This window comes from Schistocerca nitens, chromosome 9 (genome assembly GCF_023898315.1).
Source record: "Schistocerca nitens isolate TAMUIC-IGC-003100 chromosome 9, iqSchNite1.1, whole genome shotgun sequence".
NCBI classification, from domain to species: Eukaryota; Metazoa; Arthropoda; class Insecta; order Orthoptera; family Acrididae; genus Schistocerca; species Schistocerca nitens.
In genome coordinates, this window is record NC_064622.1 from 222,037,837 (window position 1) to 222,044,922 (window position 7,086).

A 7,086-nucleotide genomic window follows, 5' to 3' on the forward strand; every position below is an offset into this window, starting at 1 on the left:
CAATTGTTGGACTCACATACGAAAAGGAGACAATTAGGGACTTTCTCACCTTAGATCGAGTCTTGCCTGTGTGTTACCCGTATAGAGTGCTGGAGACAGAGTCAGTTGATCGAAAAAATTATTGACTGGCTACAGATGACACTGGAAGTCGGAGATCAACGACAGTCACTGAGCCGGCCGCTGGTGGCCGAGCGGTTCTGGCGCTACAGTCTGGAACCGCGCGACCGCTACGGTCGCAGGTTCGAATCCTGCCTCGGGCATGGATGTGTGTGTTGTCCTTAGGTTAGTTAGGTTTAAGTAGTTCTAAGTTCTAGGGGACTTATGACCCCAGCACTTGAGTCCCATAGTGCTCAGAGCCATTTGAACCATTTTTTTGACAGTCACTGACAGGAAATCACAATAACTAGAATAAAATTAGGGAAGCGGTTGATGGTTGTACTGCATAGGATGTTCTGCAGGTATCTGAGGCATAAAAAAATGCGCAGCGAGTATTTGTACTGAATATAGTAAAAGTTCTTCTAAAAAACTAAACTCCGCCCAACCGGGCGCATGAAGGCCCAACGGCACCGACCGGGCGCCGTGTCATCCTCAGCCCATAGGCGTCACCAGCTGCAGATACGGAGGGGCATGTGGTCAGCACACCGCTCTCCCGGCCGATGACAGTTTTCGTGACCGAAGCCGCTACTTCTCAGTAAAGTAGCTCCTCAATTGACCATACAAGGGCTGAGTGCACCCCGCTTGCCAACAGCACTAGGACGACCAGGACGGTGACCCATCTAAGTGCTAGCCCAGCCCGACAGCGCTTAAATTCGGTGATCTTACGGGAACCAGTGTTACCATTGCGGCTAGGCTGTTGGCAAAACTTCTGTTCTGGCTGTCTGAGAACGCGCTGTAGGGGATGGACGCTAATGAAGAGGTGACTGTGAAGTCAGTAGACTCTTTGAAAGTTAGATGAGCATTGACCACAGGAGAATAAGGGAGAATTTGAGCAACGAGAAGGAATGTGACTCGATTTCGATGGATGTGTACGTACCAGTTGCGTAACCTGTGGATTCAAGGTCAGAAAACGAATCGTTTACGTAACAGAGCTTTTAAATGTTGCTTTTGTTTACGGATGTAATTTTAATTGCGGCAGTACTTGAGCTAGAGGATAATGCCAGGTTGCATACAGTGTATTGACATATATGGTAAGAATAACTGATTGATTGTCAAAATGAATATTCTTGGTCCTGTCAGTGAGACTTCGATCTGACATGTACACTGCTTAAAAGTGAAAGGACTGCGTGATCGAATAGCGGAGATCTATAACATACGATGGCGGAAAATTCAATCGATTTTCAATTTGGCTGCCAACAGGAATGTACTTGGTGGCTTACAGCTCCTCATATCAGATTTCTACGTTAGTACATCAATGTTGTAGGATAAGTCTCAAACATTTCCAGTGTGTGACATAGTTACTACAGTTGATGCTCTCGGTTGTACATTGTTTAAGGGATGCTATGCTAGTGTTTCTCTCCGTTTGCTGTCAACGACACAGACAACTTTACAGTCAACAGTCATCTGCATTAAGCAACTATTATTTGAGACACAATACTTGCGAGGAAATTAGACGGAAAAAGTTTTTCCCATGTATGCGGCTTCATAAGCCTCTATCGCCTGCCAGCCAACAATGCCATGTTACCCTTTCTTTATTCCATAAGGATAGCAAATTATAGGTTTCGTAGAACTAACTTCGTTCCGCAGGATCCCTTCATTGATTATATCATGTAATACAAGAACCACGTGTGTTTTTGTGCTCTTTTTTACTGCATTAAGATACTTTATGTGCGTCGGTATCAGTGTGAATGTATAAATCACTGAAGTAGGTATTAAAGATGACATTTCTTGCTACAGATTAAACCTGTCTTTCACTTTTTCTCGGAGGATAAATTTCCGCAGAAGTATGTAAATGAATTTCATTGAATACTGTAAACCGCTCCTCAGGGACTTGTTTTCGTAAAGCGACTGGTTGCGGAAGAGGCTTTTGTGTGTAATGGTATCCACAGAACGTATCATATTTTCGTCTTCGTTACCTCAAAGTGTTTGGATCTGAACCCTAGTCTACCGTTCACTATATAGTGTGACTACCGTTAGTGATGTAACTGATGCAGCGAAACAAAACAGACGACGCGACACTGGTTATTGGGTGGCGCACGCACGCGATGCACAGGCGAGGTAGTGCCGTACTTATCTCGAGGTTATCGTCTCTGTTTCGCTCCCCGCTGCTCCCCCAAGAATTTCGCTTGGTATGAAAGTGGATGTGGAGAAGCTTATGCGGCTCATTTCCATAGACGTCGCCGATGCAGCCTGCTTGAGGCGGTAAAGAAAGCTTTCGTGAGCTAACGGACGTGTACCAGATGTCTGCTGCGTTCATCGGTTGGGGCCATGTTTTGCACTTACGCCTACTGGTACACTTAACGCAAGAAGCATAGAAAACATTTACGGTCTTCCTATGTCAAAGATTTCCAAAGATGGTACCTACAAGTATTATAAATAGTAATATTAAGGTGAAAGTTTTGACATAGCCGTTTATTCAGACATTCTGCTAAAGAAATATCTCACTTTATGAGATACTGCGGTCTACAGAATATTACAAAATTTGTTCTTCTACATTAGGTCGTTAATTTAGGGCTAGTGGCGCACACGCACACACACACACACACACACACACACACACACACACACACACACACATACACAAAATGTTCAAAAAGGAAGATGTGTCGATTGGAAGGGTTATAATGATAACGCTTAATACGTTAGGAAAGAGAGAGGTACAAAAGAAGACAGGTTTCAACATCTCGCCATTGGAAGGGTTATAATGATAACGCTTAATACGTTAGGAAAGAGAGAGGTACAAAAGAAGACAGGTTTCAACATCTCGCCAACCACAAGGTCATTCAGAGATCGAATGCTAGCTCGTATTGTGAACCGCTCTGTAGGTATTCAGTTTCAAAAATCACTCGACGTTCAGCGTTATTGACAGTATTGTTTTCGAATGTGGTGTTATATGTAAGCGAAAAGTTGATGATAAATAAGAGGGCAGTTCAATAAGTAATGCAACACATTTTTTTTCTGAAACAGGGGTTGTTTTATTCAGCATTGAAATACACCATGTTATTCCCCAATCTTTTAGCTACACAACACTATTTTTCAACGTAATCTCCATTCAATGCTACGGCCTTACGCCACCTTGAAATGAGGGCCTGTATGCCTGCACGGTACCATTCCACTGGTCGATGTCGGAGCCAACGTCGTACTGCATCAATAACTTCTTCATCATCCGCGTAGTGCCTCCCACGGATTGCGTCCTTCATTGGGCCAAACATATGGAAATCCGACGGTGCGAGATCGGGGCTGTAGGGTGCATGAGGAAGAACAGTCCACTGAAGTTTTGTGAGCTCCTCTCGTGTGCGAAGACTTGTGTGAGGTCTTGCGTTGTCATGAAGAAGGAGAAGTTCGTTCTGATTTTTGTGCCTACGAACACGCTGAAGTCGTTTCTTCAATTTCTGAAGAGTAGCACAATACACTTCAGAGTTGATCGTTTGACCATGGGGAAGGACATCGAACAGAATAACCCCTTCAGCGTCCCAGAAGACCGTAACCGTGACTTTACCGGCTGAGGATATGGCTTTAAACTTTTTCTTGGTAGGGGAGTGGGTGTGGCGCCACTCCATTGATTGCCGTTTTGTTTCAGGTTCGAAGTGATGAACCCATGTTTCATCGCCTGTAACAATCTTTGACAAGAAATTGTCACCCTCAGCCACATGACGAGTAAGCAATTCCGCACAGATGGTTCTCCTTTGCTCTTTATGGTGTTCGGTTAGACAACGAGGGACCCAGCGGGAACAAACCTTTGAATATCCCAACTGGTGAACAATTGTGACAGCACTACCAACAGAGATGTCAAGTTGAGCACTGAGTTGTTTGATGGTGATCCGTCGATCATCTCGAACGAGTGTGTTCGCACGCTCCGCCATTGCAGGAGTCACAGTTGTGCACGGCCGGCCCGCACGCGGGAGATCAGACAGTCTTGCTTGACCTTGCGGCGATGATGACACACGCTTTGCCCAACGACTCACCGTGCTTTTGTCCACTGCCAGATCACCGTAGACATTCTGCAAGCGCCTATGAATATCTGGGATGCCCTGGTTTTCCGCCAAAAGAAACTCGATCACTGCCCGTTGTTTGCAACGCACATCCGTTACAGACGCCATTTTAACAGCTCCGTACAGCGCTGCCACCTGTCGGAAGTCAATGAAACTATACGAGACGAAGCGGGAATGTTTGAAAATATTCCACAAGAAATTTCCGGTTTTTTCAACCAAAATTGGCCGAGAAAAAAAAATGTGTTGCATTACTTACTGAACTGCCCTCGTAGTACGGAGACCAAGCAAAAGGTGCTTTTGAAACGTAGTATCTCAGAAAAAAATTCGAGATAGGTGATTAGACGGGGTTGGATAAGCAGTGAGGAGGTACTGAATAGAGAGAAAAGTTGGTGTTCCTGAGACACATCGAATCTCACATTTATCCAATGGTATGATTAATATATCACCTACACCTGAGATACAGGCAGGATTAACCCCATTTCGCTCATTGCTAAGATGCTATATTTCAATATCGGAGAGCCTTTGCAATACTGATGCGAGTTTAGAAGGGGAATAGCAGTGGACTGACGCATGAGTTAGATATCGATGAGGTAGACATGCTAGGGTATTCCGTGCAGCTCTGGTATCTGTTGTGCTAGTGTGTTGTGATAGATAGCGCATCTGCCTAGTAATTAGGAGACTCGGGTTTAAATTCTGGCGCTGGTACAAAGTTTTAGTTCATCGCTTTGGCCTACACCTTTATATTTAGAGAAAGGAGGTTATGGAACAAGTTAACTAAATGAAGTGATAGATTGGTAGTTGGAGGAAACTGTGGGAAGTAAAAATTGGAAAGTGAGACAAAAACTTTATGCAGTAAGCGTGTTAAGACTGGTTTAGAATGTAGTACTTAAACATGAAGAGACTTGAACAACGTGGGGATCTACAACAAACCAGTTGAAGGCTGCAACACCTACAGCGAAATTTCAGCTACATTAATTCACGAGACTGTGTAGAAATAAGGGTTTTATTACGAACGTTAATTGGGATAATTGATTTAACTTTACCAATCCATTAAACTCTTTAATACTCTGCCCTGCAGTTGACGTCTTTATTGTGTGTATTCTGCAGATAGCTTAGTTCCCAATATCAGTGAAAGAAATTCTGAGAATTTGTGCGCTGGTGTATCGAATGAATTGTTTAATCCTAATGGCGAACACGTGTAAGTCGCCACATCAGCGTTTCGGAAACGACTTTCCAATTAAAATCGCTGCCAGCTTTTTATGAGATCAAGATGCCAGCCAACAGTTTCGGAAAGAAAAATACGAGCGAGAAAGTGCGGGGCAAAGAGCTTTCCGGGCACCATTGTCTCAGCAGGATAAATAGCTATTAACCGGGCGTGCCGTCATTGAGAAATGCTGTCGGAAGAGCCGGAATCGATAAAGCTATCTGTGGAATGCGTTTGTGAGGCGCAGGGCGGGCCATAAACAAGGCATTCCACAGCCGCTCTCACAGTGAACCGTCGCACAGTTCTCGCTCTCCGGTCAAACCGTGGAATTCCGGGGCATCGGGCGGGCGGCCGTTTAGAAGAGGGAAGCCGCTGCCGGTTCCAGGGGGACACCTGCGCGGTATATCACTGCTGCCGCTTTCCTGGCCGGACGGCTAAGGCACTGGGCTACACTCGGCTCAGAGGGGGTTCGGATCCCCGTCCAGCCATCACGATTCAGGATCTCACTGTTACCATCGATAAATGTGACAGTGCTGTAGTGTTATTACATCCGAAAGTTTTGCTTGGTCACAAGACATCCGGAGTTGGCAGCACTAGTTTACACGACTTGCACCCCTCTCTGACTTTTAGGGACCCCCTTGAGTGAGTTTTGTAAGTTTGCAAGCATATATCTTACTACAACTGTATAGGGATTGGCAGGCATCAGAGGTAACATAAAAAAACCGAACATGTGCGACTAGGACTCGCGCTCTTAACAAACATAATTATGTATATAGATAGTTCGTCCATAGGTTTTGATGGTGAGTGAGGTTACGTGTATCAGAATAAGTAACACAAATGGCCGTTTCTTTCGATTTCATTCACTTCTAAGCTTAATTTTTTTCAACCGCCAAGGTACAGTAGTGCTTAATATTTGACATAAATTTCAACGTGATACCTCTACCCATTTAGGAGAAGGGGGCTCAACAGAAGGAGAACAAAGTGATCCTATAAGGGTTCCTTTTTTACCGATTGAGGTACGCAACAATAAAAAAGATGTAGATAGAAATCGACTGTATCAGTAATCTCGCTTACTATCTACAGAGCTGTAAACAAAAATTGTACACATTTTTTTAGGATTCCTATTCGCTCAATAATTATTGTTTCGACAGTGCGTGTGAAGCACGTGGAATGAGTACATTTACAGATCAATAGCAGATGAGGTTTTGATGTACGTAAGCACTCACGAGACAGCGCTCACCAAGCATACGTCGTGCAGGTGGAATTTGCTTACATCGCCGGAGACCACGGTGCGCTATGCCACCTTCCAAGTAATCCTCTGACAGCACCGGTCGAGCCGTACATGTCGATGCCGTGGCGTGAGTGGAAGACGGGCTAGAGATGTGCTTCCCCGTAGTCCCACTCACTGCTGATAACCGGTTCGCAACAGTCCGTGTGTAACACATGTGGGCTCACAAGCCCTCTTATCTGTGCTGTCATAGGTGTACGATCTGCCACTGCTGTCCTTACAATAGAGATCCTGGCGGGCGTCTGTGCTGCGTGGACGTTCAGAACCTCGTCTTCGGACGTGAGAATGTTCACGTGACCACTGATACCAGCGTCGTAGCATCGTCCAATTTGTGTGGCAGTTCTCCGAAAGCATCATCTCGCCACTCGGAAACAGCTCGACTCCTTTCAAACTCGCTCAGCTGGCTGTAGAAAGCAGAAGTGCGTCTCCGTGGCATGTTTGCCTGC

At 45.1% G+C, this 7,086-nt stretch overlaps 1 pseudogene; it reads right to left on the bottom strand.

The window, feature by feature from the left end:
- Window positions 1–739: 739 nt before the first annotated feature.
- LOC126204804 (5S ribosomal RNA) lies at window positions 740–858 on the bottom strand (annotated as a pseudogene).
- Window positions 859–7,086: the final 6,228 nt, after the last annotated feature.